Raw genomic sequence first — 20,040 nt, 5'->3', positions numbered from 1 at the left:
AGGACCTTCTGGAAAAAACCCTCCCTGGGCAGGAGGTGAGAAGGCCTCTGACCCGAGGGCTGGAGTATGGCTCACTCTGTGTTCACGGCTCAACTTTGGGCAGGCGGTGCCCTCTCTGCTGGCATCCTCCATGCACCATGAGGGCTGTGGGCAGTCGTGGGGTTCAATGCAAGAACTACACCCTGGGCTCCTCACACTTATGCTTCCCAGGAAGCAGAGCCAATGGGTCAGACAGGGCAGGAGGCCAGAGCCAGAGCACTCTCCACTCTGAGTCCCTATTCACAGCAACCCAACCGATCCTCACATGCTTGAACTCAACCCCTTCTCCCTGCTTCCCAGAAGATGCATGCTCAGGACTCAGGGCTGTGAGATGTCCGCATGCTGCCTGCACTGAGCAAGGGGATGGGAAGCAGGAGACTGCACTGTCACTTAACAAGTGGCTCCCATCAGGCCAGGGCCCCGGTGGCAGAGGGAAGACACAGACACCAGAGAAAGAGGGCTCACAGCAGCGCTAGAGTTCACATCCTGCTTCTTGGGGTCTGTTCCAAACTGTGCTGCTTTCAGAAAGCCGACCCTCTGCCACCATCAACTCACTCTTGTTATTTGCTTACTGCATACCAGGCACTGGGCACATTGATCTCATTTAATCCTCCCAACAGCCCAAAGTTGGAACTGCTATTACCCCCATTTCATGGATGAAGGAACTGAAACAGAGAGGTTGAGTAACCTGCTCAAGGTCACACAGCTATCAGAGGCTGAAGTGAGATGCAATGGGACACTTGAGCCCAAGCTGCTGCTTTAAAATGTGCTTTGTTTCAAAGGTGCTACTTCTTTTTTTTAATTAGCAATTTTGAAAACTAGAAAGTTCACATGGGTCCCCAAAAAAGAAAACAGGCTATGAACAAATCTGTGTCCCTTCCCCTTCCCGTGTGCCCCAACCACTAAGTTTCACCCCCACCTCTACAGGTAACGTTTAGTCATTCGGTGGTTAGCCACAGTTTCTTCATGCAAATATTAGCTGATACAAATATATACTCAGCCCTCCCATTATTTATTTATTTTTTTTTTTGCGGTACGCGGGCCTCCCACTGTTGTGGCCTCTCCCGTTGCGGAGCACAGGTTCCGGACGCGCAGGCTCAGCGGCCATGGCTCACGGGCCCAGCCGCTCTGCGGCATGTGGGATCTTCCCGGACCGGGGCACGAACCCGTGTCCCCTGCATCGGCAGGCGGACTCTCAACCACTGCGCCACCAGGGAAGCCCAGCCCTCCCTTTTTTATGCAAAGACGCATATACTATACACTGCCTTGAATCTTGCTTTTCTCACCTAATAGAGCTTAGGGACAGTTTCTCACTGTTCTTTACAACGGCAGAGTACAATGTTCCATTATACGGAGTGGGCCAGTGTCTTTAATCGGCCCCCTACTGACGGAGGGTCTAGGTTGTTTTCAGTATCTGGTTCTTACAAACAATGTTGCGAAGGATACCTTGTACATAAATAATGTGCCAGGAGTTCCAGTTTATTTGTAGGATTATTGTTGGGCAGCAGCCCAGCTGGGACAGAGGGTTTCTGCATTTGTAATATGGACAGATATTACCAAAGGAAAAACCAGGTTCCAAATAAGGCACAGCTCAAACTCCAAAGCCCTCGGGCTGCGGGTCGGGTGGAGCAAAGACCTGGCGAGGCACCATCTCCAGGGGCGTGGTCCATGGCAATGGATGGGGCCTATGGCATTGGGCGGGGTCTGGAGGGCAGAAAGAAGAGCCCCTCCCCCTCGCCCCACCAACACTGGCTCTTCTAGTCCAGCCACCTTCTCACCTCACCCCCACCTGCCCCCTCTAAATCTTCCCGTGATGACTTAACCGTCATGGCAGCGCATGGCCTTAAACGCGATGAAATAGAACACAGCTGCAACAGGTAAGGAGGCCAGCGGGGGAAGAGCACCAAGCTGTATTAAAAGGGGGCAAAACGGGAAAGCATGCCGCGAAGGGAGGCCCCCATCACCCCCGACCATTCCCCAGGGATGACCACGTGCAGTGGGGCAAGGTCTCATTTACCGGACTTTCCCTGACCAGCTGAACCATTAAACTAGGACACCGAGATGCCTGCCACCTTACCCTGGGCATTTCCTAATCAGGAGGGTATTCGTGGCAGCCCCGCCCTGTGCAGAAGGTTTCACGTGCATTATTCCAATGAAGCCTCCCAGCCACCCATGAGGTCAGTTCTATTATTATCTTCATCCTCCCTCCGGAAGGGGACACAGGTGAGGTAACTGCCAAGCCACAAGCTCCAAAGAACGTCTGTTTGGATCATCAGAGCCACAGATCATAAGCAGGACATTTGAAGGCAGTGGGTGATGAGGCTAAAAATATTTATTTGGAACAGATTCTAAGGGCAGGCCAAATTCCTGTTCAAACCCCACCTCCTGTTACAATAGCTTTGGGTTCAGGGAAGGACTGGTGAGTAAGGGTTCCATCCCGGCTCTTCTTTTATGATACACATGGATTTATTATGCAATAAGGTTAACACATGCTTATGGCAGAAAATCTGGAACATCCGGGGAGAAAATGAAATGAATCCGTACACCCATCACCCAGGGGAAGCCTCTATTAACATCATGGTACAGTGGCTGCCACCCTCCGTTCTCGGCATGTGTGTATATGTTCATGCGTTAACTGAAATAGAACACATGTGCAGAAAAATGCACGGGTCATACACGTATAGCTCAATTTCCAGAGTGAAAACTCCTGCGACACAAGCATCCACGTCAAGAAACAGAACGTGAGTGACCACGTGTGTGTTTTCGAAACAAAATCAGGATCCTCTGACGTTGTGGGATGACTGTGTCCCTCCCCAAAATGTACGTCTGCGTCCTAAGCCCGGGGACCTGTGAATGTGGCCATATTTGGAAATACGGTCTTTGCTGATATAATCAGGTCAGGATGAGGTCCCTGTGGATTAGGGTAGGCCCTGATCCAATCACTGGGATCCGTATAAGAAGAGACACAGACAGAGGGAAGAAGACCCATGATGTGATGAAGGAGGGATGCAGCCACAAACCGAGGAACACCACGGATTGCCAGCGAACACCAGAAGCTAGAAGAGGCAAGGAAGGGTCCTTTCCTAGAGCCCTTCAGAGAGACTGTGGTCCTGCCAGCATCTTAATTCAGACTTCTAGCCTCCAGAGCTCTGAGAAAAACAATTTCTGGGTTTTTTTGTTTTTATTTATTTATTTATTTTAACACTGAACAGTATTTCTTCCAATTTCTGTTGTTTTAAGCCACCCTGTTTGTGACAGTATGTCATGGCAGCCCAAGGAAATGAATACATATGATGTATGCAGTTCAGGATTTTTTATGGTTATGGGAGTCATATGAGTTCACCTTTCACCTCCAGCTCCTGGACGGATCTAAGAATGTCACCTCCTGCAGCCTGGTGACCGTGGCAGACACATCAGATGGCGTCACCACCTAAAGCACTTCAGTGGCTCCCCCATGTCCCTGTGGTCTGGCGCCTGTACCCTCCCACCTCATCTCATACCTCGCTCCCTGTTCGGCCACTCAGGCCACATTTTGGCCCTTCTCCTCTCTGTCTCTGTGGCCACAGGGCCTTAGTACATGCTGTGCCATCTGCCAAAGATGCCTCTACTCTCCCCTCGACACGCGCTCGTCATCATCCTTCAGATCTAAACTATTCCCTGCCTCCCTACATCATGTACCTGGTAACACCAGTGATCTCAGGACCTCTTCGTAGGGTGTTTGGGGGAGAGGCTTCCAGGGAACTGCCCCCAAGTCTGTCACTCCCAAGGTCTTGGCTCTGTGTCCCCACCTCCCAGAGAGGAGACATCCCCACCGGTCAGTGGTCCCCAGGGCTCCTTCTTCCGCATCTTGCCTCTTCTCACCACCCATGGCCACCTCTTGGCATCGCAGTGGTGCTTCCCACCCTCTACTCTCCATACCCAGCTGAGGGCTCTATAACATGCACCCAACTCCCTTCCTGAAAACCCTTTCATTGCTCCCCACTGGCATCAGGGTAAATTTCTAGCTCCTACTTCGTGAGCCTCTTGACAAGGCCATTTTGATCCAGGCTCCAATGAGCACTTACTGCACCAGCCTCAGCCCCCAGCGCCAATTCACCTCAGTCCTTCTGTCCCCAACAGGCTGGGAGCCATCATGCCTCAGTGCCTTCTCCCTTTGTCCCTTCTGTTCCCTTTGCCTGGGCCCCTTCTCCTTTGGGCTTCACCTGGCTAAATGCTCACTGCATCCTTCTCAACTCCCACCAAGGTACCACCTCCTCCAGGAAGCCTTCCCTATGCCCCCGACTGTGTTTTCCCTGAGGCAAGAATGGTGTTTTGATTGAACTGAGGACCCCCAAAGTGGGTACACAATGAGCATTTATCAGAGGAATTATGTCCCAAAGACAAGGCCTATGATAACAAAGAGTCAGGTTTCCATGACGCATCCAAATTATAGTGACTTTACCAGGATGGCCCCAGGATCAAAACTTCATCCATGCTGCCCAAGTTAGGCTTCACCCCGTGTACCCAGGGATCGGGGCTTCAGGTACCGCTCTGGCCCTTACCAGCCACAGACGGTGCTCTGTTCAGAGCCCCCAGGCCCATCTTCAGAGCACCTCTGAAGCCCACCTGTCTTACTCTGAACCCACCTCCCATCTCAAACGGGGGGGGCACAGTTCTGCCCCCTGAGATCCAGGCCCACAACATCCCAAAGCCTCAGGAGGTCACTTCTGACCCTGCTTCTGAGGCTTACCTTCCCCATGCTGTATTCTCGGCCCAGGATGGATTTATCGCCAGGTTGGGGGACAGGGAACTCACTCCCTTACAGGAAGCTCACCCCTCCCAGAAGGAATGGTCAGGCCCTCCAGCTGAAATAAAGCCACCCCAGTGGGCCCCAACCCTGCACAGTCATTACACCAGGGGTCACCAAGAGCACCTGCAGGAGGCAGCGCTGTCCCTTCTCTCTTGACCTTGACCAACTCAGTCCTGCCTCTCTCCACGCTTTTCTCCATCATGAAACAGGATACCAGGGAGTCCACATTCCCCTAAACGTGCAGTCCTGCTGAGCCCCAGCCCCCGTCCCCCAGTAGGCTGGCACTTGGGCGCACTGTTGGCCAATCCTCCTGTTTACAGGACAAGCCAGATGTTCACATTTCTGTGTGAAATGGCCCTACTCTAAAACAGGACTCAAATTTTCCAAATCTCTGAGTGGCCAGATAGGAGCCCAGGTCATGGACCTCTGGGCTCAGGATGCCAGCAGGGATCCACAGGGAGGTTAGTGATAGCTCTGGCTTTCCCAAGCACTACTGCTGGGGACTTGCTTTAAGTCACATAACTAAGAAGGCTGCTGTGAGGCTCTGGGACCAGCTGGGATGGACTATCGAGATGCTGGATGGGCAGCGTGAGCGTTAGGGTTTTGTCTGGAAACACAAAGGCCTGGGGCGGGGAGACAAAGCTGAAAGCGTTATCAGCAGTGACTCAGCCGGCGGTTAACATCCCTAGAAAGGCAGCCAGGGTGGGGTTCTCAGCAGGGTGGCAGGAAGCCCACATCCTTGGGGGGTGTGCAGCTGTCTGTGATCTGGGATCTGGGGTGATTTCCTCACCCTCGTCTGAGGAGGTGACGCTCTCAAGAGCAGATTGTCAGGGACAGTTTCCCAAGCTGGGAGCTGAGGGCCACCTCCCTCCTAACAAGACCAGGCAGCCCAGGACGGGGAGGGAGGGACTCCAGGGGCAAGTCTGCGCCCATCTTGGGCAGGGTTCCGGCAGGGAGTGAAGCAAACCTCAGCTCATGTCTGCTCATCACCTGCCCTGTACCGCCCCAGAGAAGGCTCTGCCCAGCAGGGCCTGGCATGTCGTCAGCACTCAATAAATACTTGTTGAATGTATGGCTGGCTGGCTGGCTGGCTGGATGAATAGATGGTTGGACAGATAGACAGACGGATGCATGGATGGATGAACAGATAGATGCACAGATGCATGGATGGATGGATGCATGCATGGATGAATAGATGCATAGATGGATAAACAGACAAGATGGATAGATGGATAAACAGACAAGACGGATAGATGGATGAATAGATGACTAACGGATGAACAGAGAGATGGATGCATGGGTGGATGAATGGATGGGTGATGGATGAACAGACAGATGGAGTCATAAATCTTTAAGGATAGAGAAAGACATTTCGCAGGCCCAAGGTGCCAACTGGGCATGATAGAAGCAGCCCAGTCTTACAGTAAACCTCAGCCTCCAGCAGGGAAAGCACTGTGGACGGTGATGTGGGCAATTCACACAGCTGGGACTCATGGAGAAGCGGGCGGGTGTGTGACTGCACTTACATACCTCCAGGCCTTGGCCTGTGATGTTCCTTCTGCCTACAACACCCTTCTCCACTTCTTTGCCTGCCCATCTCCCACTCAATCTTTTATGACTCATCTTGGACTTCTGTGTCCCAAGGAAGTCACCTGAGAGGTCCTCCTCTCCCTAACCTGGCCTGCCAGGTTCCCCCCACAGACCACCCTGTGTCATGATGGTCTGTTCACTCCTGACCCCCCAGTGGGCTGTGGGCCCCTGGCGGGCAGAGACCATGCCCAGTTCCCGTCTCCATCCCCAGCGCCGAGCCTGGCACTCAAAGTACTCAGGAAATGCCAGTGAACTCAGAGCCAGCACACAGAGGCGGGATTCTGTTCCCCACTCCCCCAGTGTACAGAAAATGTGATCTGGTCAGAAAGATACTTGCCCAACTCAACTTTAAAAAATGAAATTGCAGTCACAAAAGCAAAGCAGGCTCAGAAGTAAAAACACAGAGCCCTAGACTTGGGGTTTGATAGAACAGAAAAGCTCCATATTTATGTCGTGTATCATGGTCCACAAAGAGCCGTCACGAGTCAGCTCAATCCTGTCGTGGTAGCCATGTTTGCTAAGTGGAAACAGAGGCCTGGAGCTAAAGTGACTTGTCCAGGGTCACAGTGAGTGTTGGGACCAGGGCCAGGGCTGGGATCCCAGGCAGGGGGCTCACATGCCAATCTACTCGTCCTCCTTCCAACAACTGTCTACTTTCCAGGTTAGGAACCTGTTGGCGGCTAGGCCAGCCCAGGACGGGAAAGGCTGACTTACCCACATGGAGGCGATAAGGAGGCTCAGAGACTCTAAGTCACCTACCTGGGCTCACACAGCTAGGAAGGTAAGAAGTGGCCAGCTGAGGAGAAGGGCAGGCCTGGAACCCTGGGCTGGGCAGAGACTTCATCCCTAGGGTCCCTCCACTGCCACCTGGACCACCATGGACCCCCAGCTGGGAAGACGGGTCCCCCCACCCCCCATGCAGAGGCTAGATCTCTCAGAGCCCCAGCCCCGCCCACCCTGGGCTCAAAAGATAAGACTCTTTCAGCAGAATTGGTGACAGGCTGTCCTAACTGGCTCAGCCAGGAGATGCCCAAGTTTTGGTCAGAGGGCACGGTTCTGACTCCCAGCTCTGCCACTTGTGAACTGTGGGAGCTTTTGCATGCGTGTCTCTAAAGCGGTGGTGATAAAGCCTGCCGACAGGGTGGTCATGCCCATCACACGAAATCGTGTATTCAAGCACCAGCCACAGTGCCTGGGAAACCGCAAGTGTTGCCATCCTCGCCACCAATAGCATCTTCATGACAACAAAGCACAGCAACGAGGCTCAGAGTTTGCTGCAGGGGAGGATGAATTGCAAAGAATGGGTCTCTGTGCTTTACCCTTCTCAGGTTGATAGGGGAAGGCTGGAGGTCCCAGGGTGCAGCTGGGGCTCGGGGAGAGTCCCCTCATGCAGGAACCTACATGGCAGGGAAGGCAGGGCCACCCACTGGGGCCAAGGAGACCCAGCTAGCAACAGATCAACAGCCCCATCTGTGATGGAGAGAGGAAGGGCCAGTGTGAAGGCCAGGAGGCGGGAGCTGGTTCAGCCTGGCAACAAGAGAGTGGGCAGGTTCTGTCTCCCCTCCTCTCACCAGGGTCTGTGCTCCCCTGGCCAGGCTCTTCCTCCCCAACTCCCTTGGTCTTCTCACTGCTCACTCCCCAAGGCATTCCGCACCGATTCCTGCCACCCAGCAAGGGAGGGTACCAACCCCGCAGCTTTGGAGCCAGACGGGGCTGGAATCAAATTCTGATGTTCCCACTTGCTAGCTCTGGGCTTTGGCTGTCTCTTCTGGAAAGAGGGGACTAAACACCCCCTGTGGGAAAGGAACTTAGCACAGCACGCAGGCTGCTCAGGGTCCTGGGGCAGCCTCACTGGGGTCCTCCTAATAGGTGCCTCTCTTCCAAACAATAAACCTGTACAGCTACTTGAGAAAAGCGCTTGTCCATTTCTCAAACTAAACATAAACTCAGACATTTATACAATCCCACTCCTGGCTGGGCATTTAGCCCAGAGAAATGAAAACTTATATCCATACAAAAACCTGCAGCAGCTTTATTCAGAATAGCCCCAAACTGGAAACAGCCCAGACGCCTCTCAAGAGGTGAACGGTTAAGCAGTCTGTGGCATGGCCACATCGTGGGTTACTCCCCAGCCATAAAAGGGAAGGAACCACTGACACACAAAACAACTCAGATGGATCTCAGGAGCATTGTGCTGCGTGGAAAAAAAAAGCCAACCTCCGAGGGCACATGCTAGATGATTCCATCTATATAACATTCTCAAATGACAAAATTATAGAGATGGAGACCATATTTGTGGTTGCCAGGGGGTCAGAGGGGGTCAGAGGTGGTCAGGGGCAGGGCAGCGGGTGTGACTGTATGAGGAGATCTTTGTGATGGAGTAGTTCTAGTCTTCATTGTGATAGTGGTGAAGTGAATCCACACACATGACAAAATGGCACAGAACTATGCATGCACACACGCACGCATGCACACACACCCGTGTGTTCTCTACCCATGTCAATTTTGATATTGTAGCATAATTATGTGAGGTGTAACCATTAGAACTGGGTGAAGGGTATGTAGGACCACCCTGTACTGTCTTAGCAATTTCCTGCGACTCTAGAATTATCCCAGAAGTAAAAGTGTGGGGTTTTTTTTGGGTTTTTTTTTTTAATGGCACGCATGGTATGATGTCTACAATTGGCTTTCAAATACTCCAGCCATACAGGGAAAAAAGCAAGAGCGGGAGCCCGCAGGGCGGTGATAAAACAAGACCGCAACACAGTCCTGATGATGACGCCAAGGGGTGGGGATGAGGGAATCACTGTCTGGACCTCTCGATTTCTGTACATTTTTGAAATTTTCCATAATAAAGCTGTTAAATTTTAAATGCTGATATGCACGGGCGGGCTCACGTAGGCCCAGACACCAGCGTGCAGGCGTGCTCCAAGAGCCCTGACTCACACCCACTCCGAGCCCAGGAATCCTTCCAGACAGCTGTATGTGTATACATGTGCATTAAGGAAATAAATAACGCTTAACCACCGTTGTGGAATCCAGCCACGCCGGGTCGCATGACCGTCAGGCCATCTGCAGGGCAGGGCTCAAAGGGGTCCAAGGGCTGTTTTGAACTCCCATAGAGAATCTTCTGGAAACTGGGGGCTGTGGGGGTGTGGTGTGACTAAGATGGCTCCTTATGGGAGAGGGTGTTGGGAGGGGAAGACTCCCAAGAAGGGCTTAGATCCACAACAGTTTCCCCAGGCGGCCCCAGAGTCTGGGGGCTGGGGAGGAGCTGGCTCCTAGGCAAAGGAAGGCCTGGGGAGGGGGCTTGCCACTGCAGGGGACGGGGGTGTGGTCCCTCAGTGTGCCTGGGCGGGCGGCTGTGCCAGTCCACCCTGCCTGATCCCTTCAGTGGCATTATTATTTCCTGAGATTTTTAAGTGATGGCTTGACGTTGGGGGAAGTCACTACTTGCTCTGAACCTCAGTTTCCTCAGCTAGAAAATGGGTCCAATGACAGCACAAATCTCACAGGGTTTCTGTGAAGGTCAAGTATGGTGGCCACAGCCTTACACAAAGCTGACTTAGTGCCAGGCCCTGCACTAAGGACTCTGTGCACATTAAATCCTTCAATATATGGCACTGTTACCACCCCCAATTGCCAGATGAGAAACCAAGGCACAGAGAGGTTGAGAAACTTGCCCAAGGTCACACAGCTGTTACGTTCAGGAACCTGTAGGTCAAGCATTGAGTTCTAGGCCCTCGGTACTTAAATGTTATTTATGGGGATGATTTTACGTTTTAAAGCATGTTCACAGCTGAAGCATGAGTTGGGAGGGAAATACAGGGTAGAAAACGCCTTTCTGTTCCCCCTTGAAGACCTGCCACCAGATGGGCTGGAAAGATGACTAGAGGACCCAGTGAGCCCAGGCCAAAGACCAGCACTCCACCAGAAAGGACCAGTCAGACATGGCCAGTCAGGGTCGGGGAGGAAGGGAGCCCCCCGCCAGCCCACCTCAGTGCCTGGCCTTCTCAACATGACATGTCACAGAGGAGCAAGGGGATGACAGTGCGGACTTTGAAGTGGAGGCGAGGACTCCTGCCTGTCAAGCTCAGAAACAACACCTGCTTGTGCATCACTGTGGGACTGAGCCTCAACTTCCCCCTCTGTATAATGGGGCTAGCCAGGCCTACTGCCTGGGAGGCCTTGAGATGCGGCCAGTGCCCACCTCATTCTGCAGCCATCCATCTCCCCTTTCTCCCTGAAGCACTCCTTCCTCACAAAGAAGGCCACACCCAGCAAGAACACAAGGGCAGGTGCGAGCAGAGAGAAGTAGCTAGAAGCATGTAGAGGTGACTACAGCACTGAGGCCCACAGAGCCCCATGCCACTCTGCTCCCTCCATGCCCCCTCCACAGTGCAGCCAGGGCAGACCCCAGACTAGAAATGACATCTTGGGCCCTACAGGCTCCTTCTGCAAAGCTCTGGGGAACTTTGGTTTCCACAGTCGGCAACGGAGTGCTGAGTCACCGGGAACCCTAGTCAGTGGTTCATGACTAAGGAAGAAAGAGCATGCAGGCGTGGGGCGAACGCAGGGGTTGCGATGCCCTGGGGACCGTACAGAGGCCTCCCTGCCACCCACGCGTCCAGGAAGGAGGCTCCTGCGCAGGGGGTGGCCCCGGGGGTGGGGGGCGGGTTGAAAGCCTTCAATTACTGCTGACAGCCTTCTGGCCAGCTTTACGGCACAGTTTACGGACAGTCTGATCCAGACATGAAGAGGTCCCTTGTGGGATGAAAGGTCAGCTAGAAGGGCATGATGGGGCAGGGGATGGAGACAGCCTAGGAAAAGGAGACAAACTCACGGAGTGTCGTCATGAAACCACTCTGGGCTGGAGGCTGGCACGCGCCATCCTTCCATCCCGTGCCCACTGCCTGGGCTCAAGACTTGTTGGCACCTGAGGCGGGGTGGTGGTGATCACCACGCCCCGGGCTCCTGGCGCCCCTCATCTCCTCCAAGTCACCACTCTGGCCTCAATGGTTCACCCCTAATGTGGCTCCCCACTGCCCCCAACAAGAACCATAAACTCACCTGCCCTCAGGGACCAGGCCAGGTACCAAGGAGTGAAAGGAGGCTGGCGGGAGACAACAGGGAGTGGTGGAGACTGTGGACGATGGGACCTCACAGGCCCCCGACACTGGGCAGCTGTCACTCAATTCCAACTGGGGCCTGTCAGGCAGGAATGTGGGTCCAGGGCTGCCAGGTTTCCCATTGTTCAAGCAAGTCAGAATTCTGGATTATTTTAAATCCTGGTTTTTAAACATTGCAAATCATATATATATATATATATAGAGAGAGAGAGAGAGAGAGAGAGAGAGAGAGAGAGAGACAGAGACAGAGACAGAGACAGAGACAGAGACAGAGAGACAGAGACAGAGAAATCTAGGTGCTCTACAAGCCACACAGCTTGTCTGAGGCTGGCTCTGCCCTTCAGCCTCAGATGAAGTGCAGCCCTAGTGGCTGGCCTCTGGCCACCTCCCCAGGTCCCCCTCTCCCTTTTCTCTTGTCCTCCTGAAGTAGCAGCAGCTCCCCTGACACAGCCAGTGGTTTCCAGCTGCCTCCACACCCCTCACCCTGGGAGCCTCACCTCATAGAACAGCATCCCTGAGCTCCCCAGGGTGAGGGGACTTGGCTCCCCGGGGCCCCCAAGAGCCTCTACTGAAAGCACACGGCACACGGGGCTGAAGTAACCCCCTTCTTCCATTCTAAGCCGCTACTGATCTGATAACTGCATCTAGAGACAAAAAAAAAAAAAAAAAAAAATATATATATATATATATATATATATATATATATATATAGGTTCAAATCCCAACTCATCCCCAAGGCCTACAGGTCCAGTAATGATGTGGCCCCTGGCAACCTCTCTGAGTGTTACCCCCTCCCTCATTTCACTCTGCAACAGCCTCACTGACCCTCTTTCATCTCCTGAATGTGCCAAGCTCCCTCCTGCCTCAGGACCTTTGCACACGCCATTCCCTCTGCCTGGAATGCCTGGAATGCTTTCTCAGCAGATCTTGCCACAGCTTGAGCTGGGGGTGTGGGTGGTGGGGAGCACACATCTCTCAGCAGACCTCAACTTTACTCCTTAGTAAAGTGACACCTTCATTGGCTTCAAGCCACCCAATCGGGCCAACCTTGCAGGCTATTCTGTACCTCAGGGCCTTTGCCCAGGCAACTTCAGCCGGGGATGCCTATCTTTGGACCCTGTATTAATTCTCCCCCTTCAGGGCTCAGTTCAAAAGTCACCTCCTTTGAGAATCCTTACCTCCAAAATTCTCCAGGGTAGGTCTCCCCAAGGTCCGTCCCTGGTTGCTCTCTCTCCCTTTGCCTTATTTTATTTCCTTCTGGAACTCATGGCTCCCTGACATAATCTTGCTAATGTATTCCTTTCTCTCCACCTCCCCGCACCATGTATGTGAGCTCCACAAAGCCAGGGGCTTCATCTGTCTCCTTCTCTGCTGCATTCCCAGGTGCCCCACGAGCACCTGGGCATCAATAAACACATGCAATGCCAGTGCCCATGAAACAGGGGTGCTATTCGGAAGACACTCAGATTTCAGAAATTATTCACATCTGAGAAAAAAAATATGTCTTAGTGGCAAGGCACTTAGTGCTGTGTCTGAAATAGTGCCTCCTGGGCGCCCCTGCACCCCACGGGACGTGCCCGCGTTGATCCCCTCTGCAGAGGTTGAAGCACTGCCCCACAGCCAGCTGCCTGAGTCCCAAGTCCAGCTCTGTGGGCTCCAGGCAAACCCTGCCTCGTTTCACACTTGTAACAGACTCGGGGGGGCAGGCTGTGGTGTCCCGACTTTTCAGATGAGGAAACTGAGGCTCAGAGAGGCCAAGGATCTCCCATCAAAATTACACAGCAGAAAAGGCACAAGACCCACTCCCCCAATTTACCTTCCCCTATATGCCCCAGGGGAGGGGAAAGAGATGAGGAAAGAACCAGCAGGAAGCCAGGAGCCTTCCCACTGCAGCCCCAGCTGCAGGCCAGGGAGCAGATGCCCACGGCCCTGCTGGGGTGGCACCAGAGGTGGCCTGGGGGGTGTCTTGATCCACACGTACAGGCCGTGGGTCAGCAGGGCCTGGCACACAGCCAGCTCTGCTCACAGGGGCCAGCCTACAGGGGACACAACCTTTGCCCCCAGACCTGGGGAGGGGCTACCCTTCCGGCTGGTCTGCAAACATGGGGAGCACTAAGAGGCTCAATCTTCTTCTTTAGACCCCAGATGACAACGTTCCTCAGGGAGAGAAAGCCACTGAGACATTTTCTGCAAAAACCGTGATCTTCCAACCTGCGCTGGGAGCAGGGAGACACACAGTGCCCAGCGTCCCAGAAGGGCTGCCCAGTGTCCCAGAAGGGCAGCCCACCCATCTCTCAGCTGACCCCAACCTTACTCCATCCATAAAGCAACAACAGTTTGATGAATTTCATGCCACCCAACTGGGTTGACATCACAGTACTTTTAAACCCCAGGGCCCTTGCACAGGCTGCTCCCTCCACTTTGTGGGGGGGGTAGTATAAGTAGCCCTTTAGACTGATTTTACTGCTTTGTCCCAAGTCCTCTGCAGATATCTCACCCGTGAAACTCTCCCTGCCCCCTTTCCACCCCCTCTTCCCCAAGTAGAATTAGCTCCTGTGGACCCAGTGTCAATTCTATCATGGTGCCTCTAAAAGTGGATCCCATTCAGTGATATATAAGTCTGTACCTTTAGCCATGCTCCTGACACCTGGAAGGGGTCAAGGGCATGTCTGCTATCAAATCATTCCCACAATGGAAGGATGGCACACTGTGCAGTGCCCAGGGATGGCATGCCAGGTCTTCACGTGTCCCAGGGATCCCCCTCCTTCCTCCTGGCCTTTAGCTGGGGACCCGTCCCCTAGAAGCAGCACCTCAGACCCACAGAGTGAAGCACGGACAAGGGTGACCCCTCCCCCCAGCCAGAGCTGACCGTTCGTTAAGACAGTGCTTGACCCCAAGGGTCTCTGTCCCATTTCTTGGTCTCCCAGACATCATATTCCATCACCTGAGCTTGGCCCAGGCCTGGGCAAGGAAGGCACGGAGGGTGGGTGGAAACACCACCCTGTCACCTGCCATCCTCCCTGAGGTCACCTGGCTGGGCAACTGGCTCTCTGCCCCTCCAAAGCCTGATGTCTAGGGACACTCCCAAAATGCGTGTGAATGAAGGACAAAGGAAGACTAGAGTCTGAACAACAGCAACACCAAAAATATGCACTTATCTGGCGCTTGCTGTATGCCAGGCCCTGCTTAGATGTGCCCTTCTATTTTATCTCATTTAATTTGTACAGGACCTCAAAAAAGAGACTCGGCGAGGAGGTAGTGGAGCTGCAACCCAGTCCCCTGCAGTCTGAACTTCACGCTACTTTAGACACACCAGTTGGCCAGGAGGCATCTGTAAAATGGGTCACAGCTCGCACCGCCTTGCCCCCTAGAGTCCTGCCAAGATGATGAAAGAGCACACATGGGCCAGATGCAAGCAGTGGGGGTACCCAGAGGGAAGTTGATGCAGCCCTGAGGGGTTCCCCCAGATGTCAGCAGAGGGAGTCTGTTCCTTGGGGCCCCAGCCTAGGGATGGGGAGCCCCAGGCCCCTGACCCACATAAGGGCCACGGGGATCAAGCCCCAGGGGCCACAGGAGCTGCTGGCCACTCACGGTCACCCTGACCTCCGAGGCAGGCCAGCTGGGAGTCACTCTTTCCAACCCCATCAGTAGAGCTTGGCTGCGGCCACAGCCAGGAAGTCCAGGGCGGAGGCTTTGGCTTCTAGCTGCTTCCACCAAGGCCACTTTGCCCAACGTCATCACTGGCTCCCTAGCCTTTAAGATCTGCTGTATCCACACATATCATTCCATCATCACTTAGCTAATGCCCTTCATAATAGGACCACTTTAAAAAAAATTCTTTATTTATTGGAAATGGAAATATTCTATCACTATGTGGTAAAATCACTCTGAGGGGCTACTTATACTTCTCCCCTGCCTACAGCTTTATGGTAAATTGATAACTATAAACATAAAACACGGCTCACCCGTGTACATCTAAAACCATCATATACCTCACCAGGAATACAAGTGCCCCATTCTGTCCAGCTTCCGAGAAGAGGGTCTCAGTTGCTCTCTCAACCTCAGACCCTGGAGGTTCCCTTTCCAGGCTTTCCAAAGGTGGGGGAAGCCCCAGCACATTCTTTCAACCCAGCATTCAATGTGGGGTTACAGTGCTGAGTGCCCCCACATCTCCCTTGGGAAGAAATCTTGAAACCCAAGTCCAGCGGGCAGTGGGCTGTTGACTAGAAAGAACCCCACTTAGATTAGAAGCCAGGAGCCCTGGATTTGAGCCCCAGCATTGCGGCCAAGTCACCATGTGACCTGGGCTGGTGGTTTCCTGAGTCTGAGCTTCTACTGCAAGTAGGAGTAACCCTCCCACAGGGGATTTCACTTCCTGAAAGCTCCCAGGATGGCTGCCGGCGCATCTTGGGCCCCCAGGAAGGCACAACGATGACTAGCAATGCCCTCCTCATTCCTGGACAAAAGTGGTGGGTGTTCATACTCTCATGGTTGATAGGCACGAGTAACACCATCCAGCCCTGGAAAAATTCCAGATGCTAACAGATGAAGAGATGCCAACAGGTGCTGTTCAGCGGTCCCAGTGTCAGAAAAGCCACAGCCATCCGGCTGGTCACCGCCCTTCCCAGGCTCCCTACTTCAGTCTCTCCATCTGTGAAATGGGTGAGACTCCCGTTTAAAGAGGGACAAGGAGGGCTTCCCTGGTGGCGCAGTGGTTGAGAGTCCGCCTGCCGATGCAGGGGACACCGGTTCGTGCCCCGGTCTGGGAAGATCCCACATGCCGCGGAGCGGCTGCGCCCGTGAGCCATGGCCGCTGAGCCTGCGCGTCCGGAGCCTGTGCTCCGCAACGGGAGAGGCCACAACAGTGAGAGGCCCGCGTACAGCAAAAAAATAAAAATAAAAATAAAGAGGGACAAGGAAGGACTGAGATTCAGACATCGCCTGAATTTCTAGACTTTTCATTCTCGGTGAAGTCCCTCTCTAGGTGGGCAGAGACGGTAACTGGCACTTTCCCAATTGTGGAGAACCAGCGTGATGTCGCCGGCAGCCCCTTCAGGCCAGTGGTTGTGAGAGATGGACCCCACACGCATTCCCAACCCCAGCCCGAACCTTAATTAGCTTAGATCAATCCCAACCCTGCACACCCTAAATTAGTTAGCTCAGGGCTGGCCCCAGGCCCCGTGTGGGAGTGAAGCACAATCAGGACTAGATTTAGCAAAAATAAAAATACAGGACACCGAGCTAAATTTGAATTGCAGCCCAACAACAAATACATTTTTTTTAGTATAAGTAAATCCATGTAACATTTGGGATATACTTACACTAAACATTTACTCATTGTGTATCTGAATAACCGGGTGTCTTGTAGTCTATCTGGCAACCCTACTTAGGACTCTCATTAGCCAATTGTGGGAAGAAAGGCTTCCCCAACCCAGGACAGCGAGCAAGAAGCAGATGGCCCCCTGGCCGCTGGCTGTCACCTCACACCCGTGAGGGAAGGCAGCCACAGGACAGCCAGCACACCGAGGATCGGAGGAAGGCTCGGAGAGCCAGGGCTTTGCAGGGGCTCCTCCGCCGCTGCCTGGCACCTGCCTTCACTGAGCACTCGTGGACCAGGCACCACACTGAGCGTGCCTTATGTACATTATGACTCTGTATCTTCGAGAGAGAGCTAGAACAGGCGAGGAGCTGAGGCTCCGAGAGTTGCTTGGTGACGGTCTGAGGTTGGATTCGAACCCAGGCAATTCAGCTCCTGGGGGATAGGCCACCACACTATCCCTTTAAAATGTGTGCACATCCCTTATCTTGGTACAGGGGGTACAGGATGGGGGGATGGGGGTGTTGACTGCTAGTGATTAACACTCATTTGACCTCAACGTTACAGATGAAGAAACACACAGAGTGTGACGGTGCTGTGACACCCGCTGAGTTTGGGATGGGAATAGGGAGGTTGGGCCACCCACCCAGGTCCCGGCTGTATACACCCTGTCCTGGTCCCCTGCCTACCAGATTTCATTCCTTTTAGGAAATGGAAGAGCCGTGACAGCAAATCCCAGGGAAGGGGAGGGCAACTGCACTGGGCACCTAGTCTGGCAAGAAGGAGCCGCCAGCCACTCAGGGCTGGGCTGGGCGGGGAACCCTCATCAGTGCCAAGCCAGGATGGTGAGAAGCCCCAGGCCCCAGAGCATCAGCGTGCAGATGCACCCAGCCCAGGCTGGCCTTGCTCTAAGAAAATCCCCGCCCACACACCGGCAGGGACAGCAGAACAAGAGGCCAACCCCACAGGCTTCCCCTGCTGGCCCTGAGCCCAGCCCGGCACCATCCCCGGCTACCTAAGACAAGGATGAAGCCCACCCGTCCTAAGACCCTGTGCCTGGCCAACGGAATCCCTGAACCCAGGATCACCAGGGGAGGAGGGGTTGTTGGTTCAGACATTCGGTCCTGGTCGCCCACTCTGGGACAGGTCAGATGAGAAGCTAAGGACACAGGTGAACGTGGCACACCCCTGCCCTCAGGAGCCCCAGATCAGCCACAGAGACAGACAGACAAGGGTAGACAGTATGACCAGTGTTGCAATCCAGGCCATACATGGGGCCGCAGAAACCCAAAGGGCAACTCCATCACCCCACCTGGAGGAGGTGTTGGAGGTGACACCCAGGTGGGGCTCAGGGAGGAGGAGTCAGGTGATGAACGGGGTCACCCCAGAACCACTGTCTCAGTTATCTCTTAGCCAGCCAGACTCCCTGGTTCTTCGGCCACAGCCAGCACTATGGGATGGATCATGTCCCATCATGCAGGAGAAGAAACTGAGGTGCAGAGTTAACAGTGTCATCCGCCAAGGGACATGGAGGGAATCTGAACCCAGGGCTTCTAACGTCATCACTTTGGGACAGGACCGTGTCAACTGTTCAGAGTGCCTCTCACTGCTGCTCTCAGCCAACCCACATCAGGTGCCAGAGCGAAAGCCAGGCCTTCTGCCCAGGCCCTGGAAAGCCCCTTTTGCTGGGGGATTTTCTCCAGCAAAGGGTCACACGTTCACGGGACCCAGGCCCAAAGCAGTAAGGGTGGACCACAGCCCTTGGGGGACAGACACACCCCCTTCTCCCCGTGTCTGTGATGGGTGAACAAAACGGGGTCTGGTTGCCTCTGGGCTCACATGGGCATCTTCAAAGCAGCAGCTCCTAATGCTCAGGGGGCCAGGTGGGGGAAGGATGGAGGAAAGGGTAACCTGGAGAGCTGACAGCTCCCAGACTGGGCTTCTGTAGCTGGGCATGAACCCCAAAAGGCCACTTTGAGGCCCTCTGGTGGGAGCTGAGGTCAAGGTCAGGCTTGGAGGCTCTGAGGTAGACAAGGCCAGGGTTACAGAGACCCCCCTCACTAGAAGGGAGAAGGTGAGGAGTGAAGGGTCAGAGGTGAGGATCTCCCCATCTGTCAGAAGAACAGACCCCCACTTACTCCCGACTCTGACCACAATCCCAAGTCAGCTGGGGCCCATAGACCCCAGGAGCCCTGAGGTTTTCCTCTGAGCCCTCCCCAGCTGAGCCATTTGGGACTCTGGCTCCAGAAAGAGCTGACTCAGTGGTCCAGGCAGAGACCCACTGTGGGTTCTCACCACCCCCAGGACCTGCACTGGAAACAGACATTCAATGCCCTCCTGGGATTTATATCCAGAATATATAAAGAATTCTTACAATTCAACAGGAAGAAAACAAACAACCTAATCAAAAGTGAGCAAAATATGTGAACGGACATTTCTCTGAAAAAGCTTTACAACAGGCCAACAAGACCATGAAAAGATGCTCAGCGTCATTAGCCATCAGAGAAGATGCAAATCAGAATTAGAATGAGATGCCCCTTCACACTCACTCAGATATCTAGAATCAAAAAGACAGATAATAAAGACGTTGGCGAGGATATAGAAGGAACTGGAAACTTCATGTAAAATAGAGCAGCCATTCTGCAAAACAGGTTGGCCGTTCTTCAGAAAGTTAAACAGATAAACAGCAAGGTCCTGTTGTACAGGACAGGGAACTATATTCAATATCCTGTGAGGAACCACAATGTCAAAGAATATATATAAAAAAAGAATGTCTCTATGTGTATAACTGAGTCACTTTGCTGTACAGCAGAGATGGGCACAACACTGTAAATCAACTAGACTTCAAGTAAAAAAAAAAAAAAGTTAAACAGAGAATTACCATATGACCCAGCAATTCCACACCTGACTATCTACGAAATGAAAGAGTAACGAAAACACACATCCGCGTAGACTCGTAGGAGCATGCTCATAGCATCGCTATTCACGATAGCCAAACAGTGGAAACCACTCAAATGTCCATCACCTCATGAATGGAGAAACAAAACATGGTCTATTCACACAAAGGAATATTATTCAGCCACAAAAAGGAGTGAATCCTGATACCTGCTATAACACGGATGAACCTCAAAGACACGCTAAGTGAAAAAAGCCAGTCACAAAAGACCATGTGTTGT

Source organism: Delphinapterus leucas, chromosome 15 (genome assembly GCF_059928025.1).
Source record: "Delphinapterus leucas isolate spDelLeu-1000000601 "Yukka" chromosome 15, BTC_Dleu_Yukka2, whole genome shotgun sequence".
Taxonomy (NCBI): domain Eukaryota; kingdom Metazoa; phylum Chordata; class Mammalia; order Artiodactyla; family Monodontidae; genus Delphinapterus; species Delphinapterus leucas.
Note: the sequence above shows the minus strand (reverse complement) of the source record.